This window comes from Lolium rigidum, chromosome 6 (genome assembly GCF_022539505.1).
Source record: "Lolium rigidum isolate FL_2022 chromosome 6, APGP_CSIRO_Lrig_0.1, whole genome shotgun sequence".
In the NCBI taxonomy this organism is placed as follows: domain Eukaryota; kingdom Viridiplantae; phylum Streptophyta; class Magnoliopsida; order Poales; family Poaceae; genus Lolium; species Lolium rigidum.
Genome location: NC_061513.1, coordinates 282,374,188 through 282,392,277, shown reverse-complemented (window position 1 = coordinate 282,392,277; position 18,090 = coordinate 282,374,188). Strand labels below are relative to the sequence as shown.

The 18,090-nt window shown below is 45.3% G+C and overlaps 2 pseudogenes; one reads left to right on the top strand and one right to left on the bottom strand.

The window, feature by feature from the left end:
* The first annotated feature begins 1,660 nt into the window (after positions 1-1,660).
* On the top strand, positions 1,661-3,513 carry LOC124664259 (annotated as a pseudogene).
* Positions 3,514-8,069: 4,556 nt separating this feature from the next.
* LOC124664258 lies at positions 8,070-9,597 on the bottom strand (annotated as a pseudogene).
* Between the last annotated feature and the right edge of the window lie 8,493 nt (positions 9,598-18,090).

The window sequence follows — 18,090 nt, the reverse complement described above, 5'->3', positions numbered from 1 at the left end:
TTGTAGTGTTTGAGTGGTCCTAGTTTTGTGCTTACATCATTTTTGAAGCAGTATTATGGTTGTTGTGGGTGTATTCAACTGAGTTTTATTTAGGCTGGAGGTTTCATTTCCTCACTTGCTATCAATCTGATAAGAAGAGTTGTTGCTTGGATTTGGTAATGGCGGTGGCATTGTAATCATCTTGTGCTGTGTAGGACTTGTTGATCTCTCTTTTGGTTCAAGTAGTACATGCATATTGGGATGCAAGTTTTTGTGCAAGTATTTTTGCTTTCTAGATCATGAGTAAAAGAATGAAGAATACATGCGTGTTTATTAGCCAATGAACACACTTGCACTCTTTCCCAGCTAGCTTAGAAGAGCAGTAGATGCTCCTGTTGGGTATTTAAAGAACACTGCTGTTTGGTTTGGTTAAAATGGCTTTTGTTCAAGTTGCATAAGTCGTTTTCTCATTTTGCTTCTATCAATCTGATAACATGAGTTGTTTGTATGTCAGTGTTTTATTTGGTGACCTGACCATGTTTTGCTCTTGTTTTTTTAGGATAACTGGGAGGACTAAACAACGGCAGCGGTGGCATTCGTCTTAGACTCCTTGTGTGTTTAGGGAAGTTTCTGGTTCCTGCGTGTCATTTGTTTGTGTAGTTGATCATGTAGTATCTCTACATGGCGTTTGCTGGCCTGGAGTTGTCCAAGCAGTACCATGGTTGTTATTTGTCAGTGTTATTCGTGTTCCAAGTGGGCAGACTTGGGTCACTGTTGTATCTGCTGTGCGCCATTTTAAAAAGATGCCGTGTTATTGTATTTTCTAGGACTAACTCCGTCCCATAATAAGTGACTCGATTATGTGTAGATATGAATCCATATAGACACATTTTGGTTGTAGATACATCTGTAGTAGTGTCCTTGCTGCAGATCAGAATGTCCTGATGCCAATTTGTTTGTTTCACCATGTAAATACTTGTTCAGTAGTAGTGCCCTTTCCACAGACGGATAGACTTGGTTGATTGATTGCCGATTGTGATGTGCAGGTTGTTCCGCCTTACTCGCGCTTGTGTGCGGTGTCGCGGCAGGGAAGGGGAAGGGAGCGGAGGATCCTGCGCCAAGCCAAGGAGGACCTTGGCATGGTTCTGGCCGCGCTGCTACCTGCGACGGTGGCGGCGGCTTGTGTTTTACATACTGTTTGGGAGAGACTGAACCTTGTAGTGTTTAGTGGTCTGAAGATTGGAACGGCCACAGTTTGTTGTAATTAATTATAATGGTTCCTTTTGAATTTTTTTGGTTTTTTTGTTGATGAGTTGCATGTGGTGAGCTAAAGCTGTGCGTCTGGGAAGTTGAGGTCTATATGTAGTAGATGCTCTTGACAGGTTTTGGTATCTAGTATTATTTGCTGTTTGATCTGAAATGTCGAGAAAATCTGTACGGGTCATGTCAAAACTGTGATTGAACTTGCTGATCCATGTAAAAGGAGGAGGAGGTGGAAAAATGAAACCGTGAGGTTTGCATCCGTTATATATATTGCATGGTTGCATTGCGCCGGTCAGAGCTGGAAGTGGCTGCTCAAGAGTGATAGAAAAAAAAAAGATGTGTAGCGTCACTTTACTTGTAGGTTGGCGAGAGAAAAAGAAAAGTGGGATAGGTTGAAATTTAATTATATACTACCGCCATGGCGGCGTCCCAGCGCTACCAATGCCACCTGCATGTCAGTGTTATAGCGAGTCTAGTCCTCGCCACCGCCTCCTCCGCATGCACCATCACCGTAGTGGCATGTTGCACTCACGGGTCCCCCGTCCACCTGGGCACAAGAAAATGGCACGCTCGGGGAATCGAGCGGCCACAAGGCGGCCGTGCAGGAAGCCGACGGGAAGTTATTCACGACACATATTGCATTGGTTTTAATGATGGTGGGAAAAAATGTGTGCCGTTGGGTTTGACTCCCTGACCCAAACGGATAAGGAGGCGTTTTGAGCTGATTTTGTGTGTGTCTGTGATCCGATCTAAACAGATCAAAACGGAGACATTTGATATGTAAAATTGGTCTAACCTCTTAAGATGTCTTAACGGTGAAGACATTTGCAGAAACAAAACAAGCTAAATCAAAAGGATTGAGTTAGGAAAGGCCTCGATTAGTATATAGAGTATTTCGGAGACGAGGCTTGGCAGTTTGGGTCCGAGCTGGAGTTGCACTTGGGAGATGGAAGGAGCCATCGTACACGGATCGGACAGGAATCATGGTGTGTGAAGGATTTTCGAATTGTTATTGAAGTTGCTGAGCCATGTAAATGGAGAAGGAGGTGGAAAAATGAAATCGTGAGAATTATTTAGGTACGTACAGTAAGTATATAGGTGAGGTTAAGAAAATGGATGGATTGATGAATTTGACGTGCACGTACGCAGGCAGCGAACGGAGTCCTTGGTGGAGCCAGGCTGGCAGCAGATGATCGATCTCAGCTCGCACGCTGACCCGCGCGCACGTCGCCATCCAGGGTTGACTCGAGTCAGCGCCTCCGCCTCCGTCACGCACACGGGAAGTTACGTGGTCCACTTGAGGACGTGAGGATGGACGTTGACGCGCTCCTCTGCCTCCTCCCCCAATTTTCAAGGTTAGCTTTCGTCTCAATCGCCCACCAGTAGGTGCAAAGATGAGGATTTGTTTGCCAAGATTGCAAATCTATCTGCAAAAATACTTTGCTACAGAGCCATGAAAGTTGAGATTTTTGTCGAGCAGTGCGAGGCGGCGGCCACGGCGACACCTGCAGCCGCGCCGACACCCACTGCGGCGAGCTGGACGCCGTGGTCAGCGCTGCCAAGATTCTCTGCCCCTACGGGAAGTTCGGCTGCGAGCGCGCGCTACGTCGTCTTCCACGGCGCGCGCGGCGGAGCACCAGCGCACGTGCCCGTGCGCGCCCTGCTCCTGCCCGGAGCCCGGCTGCGCGTTCCAGGGCTCCTCGACCACTTCGCCGCCGGCCACTCCCGCCCTGTCATCGCCGTCCGCTACGGCCGCTCGTGGAGCCTCTGCCTGCCGCTGTCGCAGCGCTGGCATGTCATCGTCGGGCAGGAGGACCGGAGCGTCTTCCTCGTCTGCCTGGGCGCGCTCGGCGCGGCGGCCACAGCGGTGTCGCTGGTGCACGTCAGGGCGGACGGCGGCGGCGCCGCGGCGACCAAGTTTTGGTGCAAGCTCTCCGTGGAGCGCCCCGGCGACGACAAGGACAGGCGAGTTCTCATGGCCTCGACGGTGTGCAGCAGCGCGCTGACCGGCACTTGGCGTGTGGCGTCTGCGTCGCCGTGCTCCCACGCTGCCTGTGCGAGGTGTGCGACGAGGCCGACGGCGTTCCAGCGGGGTTCCGTGGACGGCGTCACGTTGGAGTTGGGAAGTGCTGTGCTTTCCATCGGAACGAATCCAGTTCGGAAAGCACCTCTCCGTAGCTGGCCACTTGACCGCGTCACGTTTACTAGCACTCTCACAACATTTATGTTTGCGATTTTCAGGTAAAGAAGAAGAAATCAATCAAGAACTGAAGCGAATTAGTTGAGTATTATTGTGTTTGGTCTATTATGTCTTCAATTATTGCAATATCCACGTGTCTTGTAACATCCTTTTTTTTTTTTTGGATCAGAAGTTGTAATACGACAACGGCGGCGCCACCAGGGGGTCGAGCCTGGTCGGCCGACCCGGCTCGCCACGGACCACGATCGAAGCCCAGCTACCAAATCGCTCTCTGCCTCGCTCAGTCGGCCAGAAAAGAAAAAAGAAAAAAAAGGGTCGTTCCGTTCACGCATGCCCCGTTCGCTCTCGGGAAACAGAGAACCCAACGCCCCTAGCTATCCCTAATTCCTCCACCACGGTTCCCCGTCCTCTCCCGTCGCCGGCCGCCCGGCCGCCGCCACGCCGCACCTCCTCTCCCGCCGCCCGGCTGCCGCCACGGCCCGCCCCCTCTCGTTGCTTCCGGCCTCCCGCAGATCGCAGTCCCGCCCCGCTCTGGTTCTCCCATCCGGGCAGGGGCAGACGAGCAGTGCGTCCGGCCATCCCGCCCCTTTTCCCCTCTCCGGTTCCCGCCGCCGTCGCGCAGTGATGGACGCCGAGGACGAGGTGGCACTGGCGGCCTGGATACTGGAGCAAGAAGAACTAGAGGCTGCAGAAGAAGAATCCAGAGGGGAGGCTGAGGAAGGAGAAGAGGGCAAACATGTTGTTATTCCCTCTCTGACTTTGATTTCAGTGTGGTTATAAACTTATAATTGTGTAAGATTTTGCTCATTGTTTGTAGAACACTCAAGAAGCAAATGTTCCTGAAATGTTTGATCTAGCAAATGTCATCTTTGATCCTAGAATGCGGAAACCAATTGATGAATTTGGTACCATTTGGTACCCCACATATTAGAGATAAAATGAGATGGGCATATTTATAAAGACAGATCTTCGAAACAAGATGGGTGATGATTTGCTCAATGACTTGATGATTTGCTATGCTGAGAAAGAGATATTTACAAAAGTTGATGACAAGAAGATTATGCTGCATTTTCATTCCTACAAGGAACGTCGAGGTCATCTACCTCGACAATTTCGTCTTCTTGGCATAGATACAACTTGATGGTATGATACTAGTTGTCTAGTTTCTAAGTTGTTCTTACTATTTTCATGTTTTTGCTAGTTGTATTTCCTGAACTGTGAAAACTGAATTTTCGAAGCCATTTATTTTGTTGCATAGACTTCTTTCTCTGCTTCAAAAAATTAGAGCTTATATGTTCGACCCCCCTCATCTCAATTCCTGGCTCCGCCACTGTAATACGATATTATGGATTATTTTGCATTTGTGAGATGAATCGCATAGTAAAATATCAGGAGAGGTGTGCTTTATGCACTCTTATTCTATAGTCATTATTTGTTGTGATTGAAATCTCCAAAACAAAATAGGGGTAGGTCATGTCTAAAATTCGAATTGATTAATTAGCCTTTGATCTTGTACCAAGTCGAATCAAGCAAGGAAGGTTTAACAACATCTCTAACGGAATTGATCAAGCATGATTCCGATCAATTGGAATCAAACAAAGAAAAAGGTTTAATAACATGGCTTGGTTAATAGGGTGAAAGCATGTCTAATGCACGGACAGAAATAACACAAGAGAAAACTGATCAAACATTTTATTATTTGATAAATATGAGATCAAGTGCTTTTGTCGGTTTAATAATAGGTCAATTTTGTGCTTGTCTGCTTCCATTGACCTAGAGCATTTCCCTTAGAAAAGAAATGATATTACGTGTGACAATATAAACTCCCTTATGCATTCGATGAAAAGCACGTGACATGTATTCTACGTTTCATTTAGCATTAGATGGAATTGAAGCGGTAGTAATTATAGGAAGGGAAAAGATGGAATTCAATCTAGTGAGGTGTACTCGGACAACTAACAATCATGCCTTATTTAGGGGGGGCGGTGATTGTGTTTGACCAGCCATGTTCGGCAATCCATGGCCTCCTCCATTTCATCCATCCCTCCCCTCCAATCATCTCTTCCTCCCTGCCTTAGAACTCAACCCCTCAGACATGGATCCCTGAACACAAAATAAAAAAGTAGCGGGAACTAGACGGAAACGAAAAATTGGCGCCAAGTTTGAACGAAAAACTTAAGTTAGCCCTACCGTCCCCGTCTATAAATACAAAGAGGGTGCGTCTTACGCGTGCGTCGCATGTGACTTAGACAAATTTAAGACAACTTTCGTGAGACGGAAGGGTTTGATTTAGTGCTTGTTTGCTTTCATTGGCTGAGCGCATTTCCCGTAGAAAAGAAAAAGCGTACGTCTGAATATAAACTCCCTAACACATTGGTTGAAAAGCACATGAGAGGTATTCTCCGTTTCATGTAATTGAAGAGGCAGTAATCACAGGAGAAAGGAAGTGTTTAATTTACATGGAATGCAATTGAAGAGGCAGTAATCAGAGGAAGAAATGAAACGTTTCTTTTAACATGGAATGGAATTAAAGGGACACTAATCACAGCAAGGAAGGAAGCATATTTTATCAGCGTTGAGAAACAAACGTAGACGTAGTAATAGCTATTAACACGGATTTGATGGGCCAAATAAACTCCTAGCATGCCCGCAACAACCGAGAGAAAGTTAATTAGTTTCCATCTATGCAAACTGAGGGCCGCGCGTCCGTGATTAGAGGCGTGTATCCCATGCATCAATCAACTCATTAACTAGGAAAATTGCATGCGTCATCCGTGGTTCTTGGCATCTTGATGGACTCACAGCCGTCTATCGTTTTTCCAAATACGCCCCCTCATCTCCTGCATCTCCTCCTCTCATCAAAACTGAAACATAAGCAAAAAAAAAAATGGCGCCAAGATTTGAACGAAATTTTGGCCTCCACCTGGTCTATATATACGAGAAGGGGTGTGTCTAACGCGTGCGTCGTGTGTGACGACTTAGACTTTGACTCTTTACTCGTCGAGGAGAGGAGAGTGCCCACTCCGTCCTTTTTTTGTTTATCGATCTGGTCGCCGTCTGGCTAGCCGCAAAGAAGAGGCCGGGATCCAAAAGGTAATCCCACGAATGATCCTAAGATGATTTGCTTCTTCTGCAAAGGTTACATTGTTTTTTTGATTCAAAGAAGAAAGAATCGGCAGAGGTGAAGAAGGGGAGCCGTGGGCGTTGTTGTGGATCTCGCGCGCGTACGTGGGCAGCGGCGTGGCGTGGGTGCTGTTAGATGTTGCCGATGGATCATCGGCAAATTAAAGCGTCCAGCATGCAGGTGGTGGCCGGATCCCTTGTCTTGTACCTGCAGCAGGAGGTACCTCGTAGTATTTCTTCTTCTCATGTTTGGATTTGATGATTCCTACCGGCCTAGGCCTAATGAATGAATGAGAAGGCGATGTGCGTATATACGCGGCCAGAGCATGCATGTCTTTTTTTCATTTTCATCGAGTCGATCCTCCGCGATTATTTCTGGATTCGATCCAAGTCGGAAATAGTAAATAGAAGCGAGCCTTGTAGGTCCAGCTAGCCGCGATCGAGGATTATTTGTGCGCGCGCGCGCGCAGGCTCCAGACGTACTGTAGGATGTATGGAGGCTTTGACGCAGGCGACGCGAAGCAAATGGAAATCAGGGAAGAGACGTTTGGATTTCTCCATCTGTTCCCGCAAGCAAGCCAGCGCTGTAGCTGCACGCCCGCGGCACCACCTGCCCGGCCTGTTGCATTTTTTTGACGAGGACTAGCGAGGAGAGAATCGAGATAGGAGGAGCGCTGCGGGTCGCACGTGACGCGGTCAAAGTGGATTCGGGACCGGGTCCACAGATGCCGGTTCTTTGACCTTGGAGGAGAGCTGCGGGTCGGGTCCCGTGTTTGCACGTCCCGCGGTCCCGTGCTCCCCGTTGCTGCATGCACCAACGCGACGGACTGTGAGGAGGAAAGCGTGGAGCAGGTGAAGGCGAGGGCAGTATCTGACGAGGGCGACCAACCAAGGACCTCTCTGCTCGAACAGGACCAGCAGAGGGAGCTTCTTCGCCGCGGACGCGATGAGCTCCTCTTTGTGAATGTGGTACTGGCACGTCACCTCCAGCCTCCGCAGCGACGGCGCTGCAATGTCGAGGAGATGAATTAGCTGCAGTTCTGAAAAGAGGTGTAAATTGGTCCTAATTTCCTGCTCTTTGTAATAGGCATCAAATAGGCAAATATACTCTTCCTCATTATCAGTGCGACGGCGGCAGTGCAAAGTGGATTCTGAGCAGGAAGTGCTGTGTGTGCGTCGTGCCGGAGTCACGAGAAATTCTCGAAGCGCCTGTGTTCAAGACCATTTTTAGAGATACACATAAGCAATACCATACAAATCAAGTATACAGGAAAACCCGCTAGATTCAAAGAGTGTAGCCACATGAGAGAACAAAACTCAAAATACACCATAAACGACACAAAACATTGCAACATTAGATTATACTGGTTGACACCAATTTTATTCTGACGCCATTGTTTACATGAACCTTGTTTACTAGACACGAATGTGCGGGCAGACGGAAAAAGCCATCGATCTCAATGCATGAATATCTAAAATGGTGCCGATGCGGAATAACTATCTTTCACTCGATGGATGCGACGATGGGGCTTCGCACGACATGCTTCTCCGACACCCATCTCAAACTTCCTTCCACAGATTCTTCTTTACCCACCACGTGATCGCTCACCTGTCAAGCTAAATGTTTTCTTCTCTCCAACCTTGGAGAACGTCGCCTTCTCCGGAAAGACATGCACCACCATTGACTTGGATGCATCCACCTTCACCGTATAGGTCGACTTTGATGGTCCGACATTCGTCACCGTTCGATTCACGGTGAATGGCATCGACGTCACGAGCACCGTAATCATCGGGTAGTTGAGCCGCGTGTTCTTGATCTTTGGTAGCGTTGCGCAATTCAGGCTTGAGTTGTGCTTCCGCATGATGGTTGCCGTGCCATGGTCGCCAAGGAGCCAACAAATATAACCTCGCATAGTCACTAATGCTAAGGTCGTACACTAGACCAGGGTCGCCTGCTCCGGTGGGGTTCACATGTCCAGCTCCCGTGTCATATGCACTCGCTTTCATGTATCGATGGTCCAAGATAGGTCCACCTCTCCTATCAACGATGTCTGATGTTGTCAAGATGGCAGACTTGATGGCAGCCGGTGACCACGTAGGATGTATGCTCTTGATAAGCGTGGCGACACCACTAACGTGTGGAGTTGCCATGGATGTGCCGGATATGATGTTATAAGGTTCCCATGTAGATCCCATCTCTCGCCGCCATGCGGCTAGGATATTGAGCCCTGGTGCCAATATATCTGGCTTGAGCACACCAGCGTCGATCGTGCTTGGACCTCGGGAAGAGAACGACGCTACGACGGGGCTGGGTGGATACCAACCAATGTGTTGTTGTACGTGATAGCAGCCACCGAGTTGGTCCCCGGCGACGACACATAAGATGTGAGGATGGCACCATCGACCTCGGTTACCTGCACCACTCGGAGTTGTAATCCGTAAGATCTATGGTGTAGCCATTGACATTGTTGTTGAATAACACCACACCAGCCGCGCCAAAGCAATCATTAAGTGGGGGATCTTATAGTACCGATTCTTCTCCAACATGCTTTCACAAACAAGGATCTTACCAACGATGGCATGGTGCTCGTCATATTCGCAGCATCGAAATTTCTCGGAGAAGATGAGAGGATATGACTTTGAGCTTGGCTTAGCTTCCGGGTAAGTGCTTGTCCATAGATACGCTTGCCATTGCCAAGACACACTTCGGCCCGAAAGCTCCGATCCACCGAGCCGGCAGCGACCGTGAGCAACCATGGAGCATCATTGCTGAGAAAGCCTGACGTGGGACCTTCATTGCCAGCCGCACACACGACGGTGATGCCCTTGGATATGGCACTAAACGCGCCGATGGCGACGGGGTCCTGATCAAAGCGTACACCCTTGCCGAAGCCAAGGGAGAGTGAGAGGACATCCACCCCATCCTTGATGGCTGCATCCAGTCCAGCCAGTATGGCAGAATCATCACATCCATCATTTTTGCATTGGGGGCGAGTCGAGGAGGCAGCGAGCGTCAGATCGACGCGGACCATCAGGTCCGCCGTCGAGAGGCAGTCCAGATCCACACGATCTCGCCGGCGGCGACGGCCGGAGTTGGCCGGAGTAAATCGGCGAAGGCGGCGGCGACGCGGGAGTCGCGAGAGAGCGAGGGGTCTAGGGTTCGCGAGGAAGAGAAGGGAAAGGGGACTGGTGCGTCTGACCGAGCCCAACGTGCGGCTCGGGTTAGGGTTAACCCACTGGGCCACCCTGACAGGTGGGCCCAGGGGCATTTTTGGTATTTCATCCAATTAAAACAGAAACTTTGAAAATACATAGAAAATGTTAAATAGCTCTAAAAAAATAATTAAAAATATGAAAACCACTTAGAATAAAATTCTCTATCATAATAAAATATGAAATGGAATTTTTTAAGACAAACAAGATTAAGTCCAAATTTGATGATTAAAATAATCATTTAAATTACACCCTATATTTTCAATAATGAAAATGAGTCCATAAATTCTTTTGGACTTTAAAAACACCTTGACAACATTTCAAGGTAGTATTTTACCCTAAACAGAGTATCCCTAAATCATTCTTAGTACTAACCTCTCACATGAAATGATAAAAACACCGGAAGGGGGGAAACAACCATAAAAATGGAATCATGCATAATTGCTTCTTTAACCATTGCCCTTACGGACAATGATGCTATTTTTCAGCAACAGAGGACAAGGTTCAGTCCACACCATCCAACTGCAACACTTTGCAGTGTTCAGGCAAGTTTACCCGTGTTAACCATAAGATCTGGAGTGGGACGGAATAGTCAACCGTATTTCCACCTCTTGTACATCAACGGACGCGCTTTACCGTAGACACTTGTAATCTGTCGGGGGCAAGCGGTAGGCTGGGGAAGCCAAAAGTTCCCCACGGCATTGTCCGTAGACACTTGTCGCCCGAGGAGCAAGCGGTAGGCTGGGGAAGCCAAAAGTTCCCCACGGTTATTGCGGTCTATGATGGGTTGCAGCTACCGGCGAAGGATTTTATGGTACGAGCCCAGAACTGTTGTCGTGGCCGGGGTCCATCCTTAATTGGTGTATAACGGGACCGGCGAGGACCCAGGGTCGGGGTATGCAACAAAGGGTGGGTGTGCGAGGTAGCGGAGGAATATGATTGGCTATGACCTTATACCGGGCCTCACACCGAAGGAAGTGTGGACGGGAAAGCTGCCCGGTTGGCACCAAGCTTAAGATCTCTTATGGGTAAAGCAACACACCTCTGCAGAGTGTAATGAATCGTGACATGTCACTCCCTGTTCCGGGATTTGGAACTGCGAACACTGCCGGAAAGGAACTCCATGAAGTTCTAGTAAACCGGTGAAGGCTGACGGACATAGTTCTTTGGAATAAAAGCAACCTCTTGAAGAAATGTTTATCAAAACCTGCATTGGTATTAGACTTTCTGGTCTAATATCGTAGCTAGTGCATTAAACACCTCTTTTCTATAATGAACTTGTTGAGTACACTCGTACTCATACCACTCTTAAATCCCTCGCTTAGATTGTCTGAACCATCTGGAAGAGGACAACGACAACCCTGAAGGAGCCGAAGTCATCGGCTATGAAGAACCAGACCTCTCTGGAGGTATTGAAGGTGTAGACTACCTCATAGTCTACGGAACCGGGGAGGGTTCCGGAGGAGTGCAAGTTTAGACCGATCAAGTAGTAGTAGTATTCGAGCCGTACGAACTCTAAGTACTTAACTGCTCGAGGGAATAAATGTATCACCTAGTAAGACTTTTATATTGTAAGTTAAGTTGGGTTCGCCTCGAACCCAGGAGTATCCCTCTTAGGACCCAAGAGGAGCTCCGAGATGATATGTACATGTTGCTTGTAATAATAAATGAATGAGTTATGGACCTATCATGTTCTGTTGTACTACTCTGAGGGATGTAATATTTACGGACCGGTACTTCGTGAATGTTATATCAACGACTGGCATACTACAACATGCAGTGGTATGCAGGGTCACCACAGGGGGCTTGGGCTGCGACTTGTGCTCCTCTTGGGGATCCCCCTGCCCTCCTTGTATAGGTGGAAAAGGCCATCGGATCGGCCAAAACCTGCCCCAAAAGTTTGGGAGAGTTCCGGTAGGTTTCTGTGAGCCGAAACCTACTAGAACTAGGACTCTTTTGCCAAATCCGAATTTGCCTTAGGCGAAACTCCTTAAACCTTTCGGAAAAGTTGCATACACCTATTATGGAACCCTCTGGAATTATTTAGACAGCCTGGGTCATCCCGGACACTTCCGAAACATTCCATAATATTCCGAACCCTTCCGATCTTTATAAAACCTTCTAGAAGCTCTGGTCAAAACACCGAACTTTTTCTGAACCCCAGAAAATGACTTCCTATATATGAATCTTATTCTCCGGACCATTCCGAAGGTCCTCGTAATGTCCTGGATTTCATCCGAGACTCCGAACAACATTCGAGCTCCATACCATATTTCATAGCTACTTAAACGACATCAACCCTTAAGTGTGTCACCCTACGGTTCACGAATGATGCAGACATGATCGAGACACTTCTCCGACCAATAAACAATAGCGGAACCTGGAGATCCATAATGGCTCCTACATATTCAACGATGACTTCGTGATCAATAGAACCATATGCATTTGTTACCGATTCCCTTTGTCGCACGATATTTCACTTATCCGAGATTCGATCATCGGTATCACTATACCATGTTCAGTCTCGTTCCTGATTAGTTCTCTTTACTCGTACCGTGATATGATATCTCTTGTGACCCCGTCACATGCTTGCAAGCTAATTAGATATCATTTCACCGAGAGGTCCCAGAGAATATCTATCCATCATTTTGATGGACGAATCCCACTCTTGATCCTTGAGCTTCAACTCCCACTTTCAGGGTACCCAATGCAACCTTTATAACCACCCAGTTACGAAGTGGTGTTTGATGCCATCAAAGTATTCCTCCGGTGTTAGTGATTAACATGATCTCATGGTCGAAGGATTTAGGTTACAATGCATTTGATAGCTACAACAAATGAACTTCAATGACTTGATCTTATTGCTACGCTTACTACGGGTGTGTGTCCATCATATCATTCTCCTAATGATATGATCTCGTTATTAACAACATCCAATGTTCATGATCAGGAAATCTTGATCATCAATTAATCAACAAGCTAGTTAAACGAGAGGCTTACTAGGGACTCCGATTTGTTTACAAAACACACATGCATTAATGTTTCATGTTAATGCAATTATAGCATGAGATATAAACATCTATCCTAAACATTAAGATATAATAACAACCATTTTACTATTGCCTATCGGGCATATCTCCAATAGTCTCCCACACTGGCACTAGAGCCAATAATCTAGATTAACATTTGGCAAAGATTCAACACCCATGTACTTTTGGTGATGATCATGTTTAGCTCGTGGAAGAGGTTTCAACCAACATATTTGTAGCATCGGATCCATATGTATTTGCAAACCACTTGCGTCTCTAGGAAACACTCATCTCGAATGAGTTAGTATGGCATTGTATAAGTTTGGTCTTTTGGTGAGACCTCAATTCCTAAGTGTGAAGAACATGTTGCCAACATTGCTTTCCAATGTAGCTTCATAGTTTAGACACATTTGGAATTGCACCAAGTTTAGTTAAAGAACTATTTGACTAAAACACCTTACAAAGGTTGTTTATCAAAATAACATTATACTTCGCCTTTCATTTTTAGTATCCATCAAAATATTCAAACTTTAGAACTCATCTAAATACAGCATGGAACACTCCAGCACATTGTGCCACCCTGTAATAAAACACTTAGCCAAATTGAGATTGAAATTTTATTTTTATACGTGACAACACTAATATTGGTGTAACACATTACAAAGATTATATTTTGTCACTCTCTTATACAATACATATCCTTAGTTATTCAAAAGGTACTCAAGGATTTCCTTATTGTTTTCTAGTGATCATCACATGATTCACTCGGGTATATGCTCATAACACCTTAGAGCATTGGACATCTTACTATATACATATTATGGAATTGAGAGTGAATTTGCTACCCACGTGGGTACCTACGCATGAGTTAGCTGCCATTAGATCTGCGCTTAGATTCGGTCTTGTGCATGTTGGCCTTTGACCGTGTCCCGCTTGCTACACAGTAAACCAAAATGCAAGTGGGGCTTACCATGGGGACGGCGCACTAAATCGTTGGCGCGAGTTGTTTTTCCTTTGGTGGGTGGCGAGGGCTGTAGCGCGAAAAGAGTGGCTGGCGCACTTTTACTATATGGCTCCCGCACTTGCTACAGAATCTGACAAAAAAGAGCGAGAAAGTGGTTGGCATCTCGTGGCACCGAAATAGAGATGCTAGGCCACGGCATACATGGAGGGACAGGGATGAACCAGTATTATTCCATTTGTATCGACCTAGAGCACACGTTAGACATAGCACTTGAGAAAAACAAATGGCTGAAAGTAGGTTTGTTGGCATGTAAATATTTAAATATCTACTGGCCAGACAGAGTACTGTTATACACCATATTTCCTGATTTCGACCGGCCATACTTTGAAACTTCTTGCAATATCGTGCCGTTTGGTCAGCTAGAGCATACGTCGCGTGTATATACTACGGTGTGATCAAATAATTGATATTGTTCCTTAGCTACGTGCATATGTACGACGTTTGTTCCTTAGCTGCGTCTATAGTGTTCAGCAAGAGCTACAATACCTCGCGATATACTACGGTGTGATCAAATAATTGAACTTCACAGTGCCGCGTTCACATGCAAAAGAAAAAAAACCAATCCTCAAAATGTACTGTATTGTAGCACAATACACTGTAGATAAACAGTTCCTCAAAACTGTGCAGCCCACTTGGTTGCGTTTGGTCCACGGTTGAGACATCAAACCATGTACAGTAACTATCTATATATAACAGTGTTTTTTTGTGAGTTACATTAATTCGTGTGTGGGTACAGTGCACTGCGTAAATGAACAACGCTTCCAAATTATTGTGTGCTGCAGTCTGAGAAACCCGTTCATCTCTTCGGTACTGTTGTGCTTCTTCCAGCTCCGGCCCTCTGCAGTCGTCTTCAAGCTCCTGTGATATGTGATCCTCTTTAAGACAGTCTCTGTATGACAGCTGACGTCACATTCTCAATCTTCTGGTCGAATTTATCTACCATAGTGCTTTGCCGCTGTCCACACTACACACATCCAAATGGTTCACCATCCACGCGGTGAAGAAGTTGAACACCTGGAAACCATTGTTGGAGCCTCGCGTCCGCACAATCTGACCGGTGCAATGTGTTTACAGAGCAGCAGCGTGAAACCAGATAATCTCTCCGCCACTGTTGATCTTCGTCCAGCTCCAGCCCTTAAACAGACGTCTTGAAGCTGCTGCACACAGCCGATGACACACTATCAAGCTCCTGAACGAACTTCTCTTCCATCACGCTTTGTGTTGTCCACACAAAATATATCCAAAATATTTCGTCCATCCACTCTGCAAAGAAGAGGAAGTGGAAGCCATTGTTGCAGGCTCCCGTAGGCACAACCCGAAAGATCCAATGAGCAAGACAACCAAAACATTCATCGATCATTCCTATGGACGTGATAGAAGCAACTTGCTACGAACGTGATATATACCATCCGCCTAGTCCTCAGTGGGCCCCTTTATTTGAATTCAAATGGGTGCTAATTACCATCTAGAAAATAATAGGGTGTACAGTAAACGGTGGGAGCTCTTAATCACCTTTGACCAAATGTACACGTGTCAGCTTGTGGAGGGGTGTGCAGCTACGCCCGTGGATAGCGAGGTTCATCCATTATGGAATTTCATGATCTAAATCAATTATTTGTTTTACTCATCAAGTGTCAAACACACTTAAGTCTTGCTAAACTCCATACAACAAGAACTCTTTCTTGATATTTGTATATTGAACTACTTCAATATTTCTTTTATGTACTTTAGACTTAACCTTATTAGGTGTCTCAATTTATCGACATAAATTTTGATACTTAACAATGTTTCTGTCCAAGTCCTTTCACTTGAAAACTAATTTTTCAATGAAAATTTAATTGCATCTACTAAAGGTACATAACTTCTAATCAACTATTTGTCATCCACATAAAGTATTAGAAAATGCCTTAACGCTCCCACTTAATTTCTGGTAAATGCAAGTGTCTCTTTTGTTCCCGATAAAATCAAAACTCTTTGACTATTTCATCCAGTTAAGATTCCAACTCCTTGATGCATACTTCTTCTATCGAAATTTGTATACCAATATAGCAATCTTGGATTTGACAAAACTCGTGGTTGTATCTTGCATACACCCTTGATTTATACTCTTATAGTTTTTCTATCCAATTTCCATATCTAAAATATGGAATGAATGCTAGAATAATCCATATAGACTTTGAGTATCGCTATGGAAGATCTCAATCTTGTCATAGCCAACTCCTTGAACATTTATTGCAAATAATTTCCCAAAATGTCGATAGAAGTCTAATTACTTATAGGACCACCTATGTCCAAAAGGTTTAATCATTTCGGACGATCTATCAAGTTCCATTTTTTTTGATTTTATCTGTGCACACTATCTTGGATTTCATGGTTTCAAGCCATTCAACGGAGTTAGGTCCCATCATAGCTTCTTTGTTTGCGATCGGTTCATCATTTGCTCAAAAAAATTCTTTGTCCACAAATCTTTCATTTGATTACATATTTAACAAAACCTACAAGGTACAATAGATACTTCGATCTCAGGGGCTACAACACTTTGTAGGCACAAGAGATATGAGGGTCGTGGCAATCTCCAGAATGACTTATGGTGCTGCCCTACTCTGCTCATATTGTTTAGGTTCGATAACCTCATCGAATTCTATTATCCTCCCACTCAAACTTTTGTGAGAAAAGCTCTTCTTCAAAAAACAAGCCATTTTCTAGACAAACCAATTCGCCGTTTGGTTTTATAGTGGAAGGAATACCCAGTTATCTCCAACAAAGACAATTATCTAATTTTGGTTGTAAACTTATTTACTTATGCATTGCATACCATAATTCTAAGAAAAGACGAATTGGGTTTCACCCAATGCCATAACTCATATGGACGTCATTTCAAACAGATCATGATGTCGCTCTATTTAGTGTAAAGTGGTAGTCTTTAAAGCATAGTTGTCCAAAAATTATAATGGTAGTTTACATAATTCACATCATTGATCTCACCATGTCTAAACATGTTTGGTCATGTCTCTTGAACACTCCATACTCTTATGGTGTTTCGTGAGGCGTAAGTTTTGGAACCTATTTCGCAATACTTAGATGTTTGCTAAGCTTGTAATTCAAATATTATCCTCTATGATCCTAATTATAGATTCTTAATTTTCTTGTTGCATATGATTTCCACATCATGATGAAACTCTTTGACATTATTCAAATATTTCAAACTTCTTTCTCATCAAGTGGATACATCTCTATGCATCTAGTTAGATTCATTGATATAAGTTTTATGAAGTGGAAGAATCTTCCGCACACAATTTCACTTGATGGATAACATATATCAACTAGTTGATTACCCGCGCGTTGCTGCGGCGACTTTCGATGCTTATTTAGTTGCTTTGTAGGAACTTTTTTTATTGCAGAGCCTTAGAGGAATAATCAAAGCATTGGAACAAATCTAAGATCAAATTTATTGTATTAACTACAGATATTGTCACGCTTTGTGTCTTGTTGAAGAACGGTATGATGTAGCCTACATACCTGTACAAAAGCTTGTCAAATTATTCAGCATATATTAGTACACAGAGTAAGTTGGCGAACTCGGAGCGGAAGGAAACTTGATTCGAAAAAACCAGCACGTAGAATAAAAATAAACTCATGCAGCCGATGAATATGAATTTCAGTTAAAGGAATTGGAATCGAAGAGTGATAACTTCTTGGCCGATCTAACCAAGTAAGAAACCGGAACTATTCAACAACAAAAATACGGCAGCTTGTGCAAGCAGGAAATTAACCAGCTTCTGCAAGAAGGAAATCTCTGCAACCTCTCCTTTCGCTGACCTCCCTAGTGGCTGCGCTGAGCATGAACTAATCAAAGTCTTTAAGTCAACCGCGAGCCCTCCGCGCATGGTCTCCCTTGCAGAAGGAAAAATAGAGTTGTATGAGACCTGTGTGCTGCTTGGGTTCATCGGATGGAGGCAGGTGAATACACTGTCGGCGTGGTGGCGCAGGAGCTGAAAATAGCAGAGAACCGAGGCCACAAACGAGGCAGTTTAGCGCATATGAATGCCTCCCTTTTCCAGCTCTCTGCCCCCCGTTCCTCTGGTTCAGTCACCATGGTTGGTTGTGGTAATGTGGTCGCTGGCCGGTGATGATTTTAGAGCTAGAGTGATGGCTTATTTATAAGACCAAACGGAGGAATAGTAAGAGGGTACATTTGAAGAGGGAGGATTGGAAAATTACCACCTGCAGGATCCAAGGAGACACACAGCTAGTGGAAA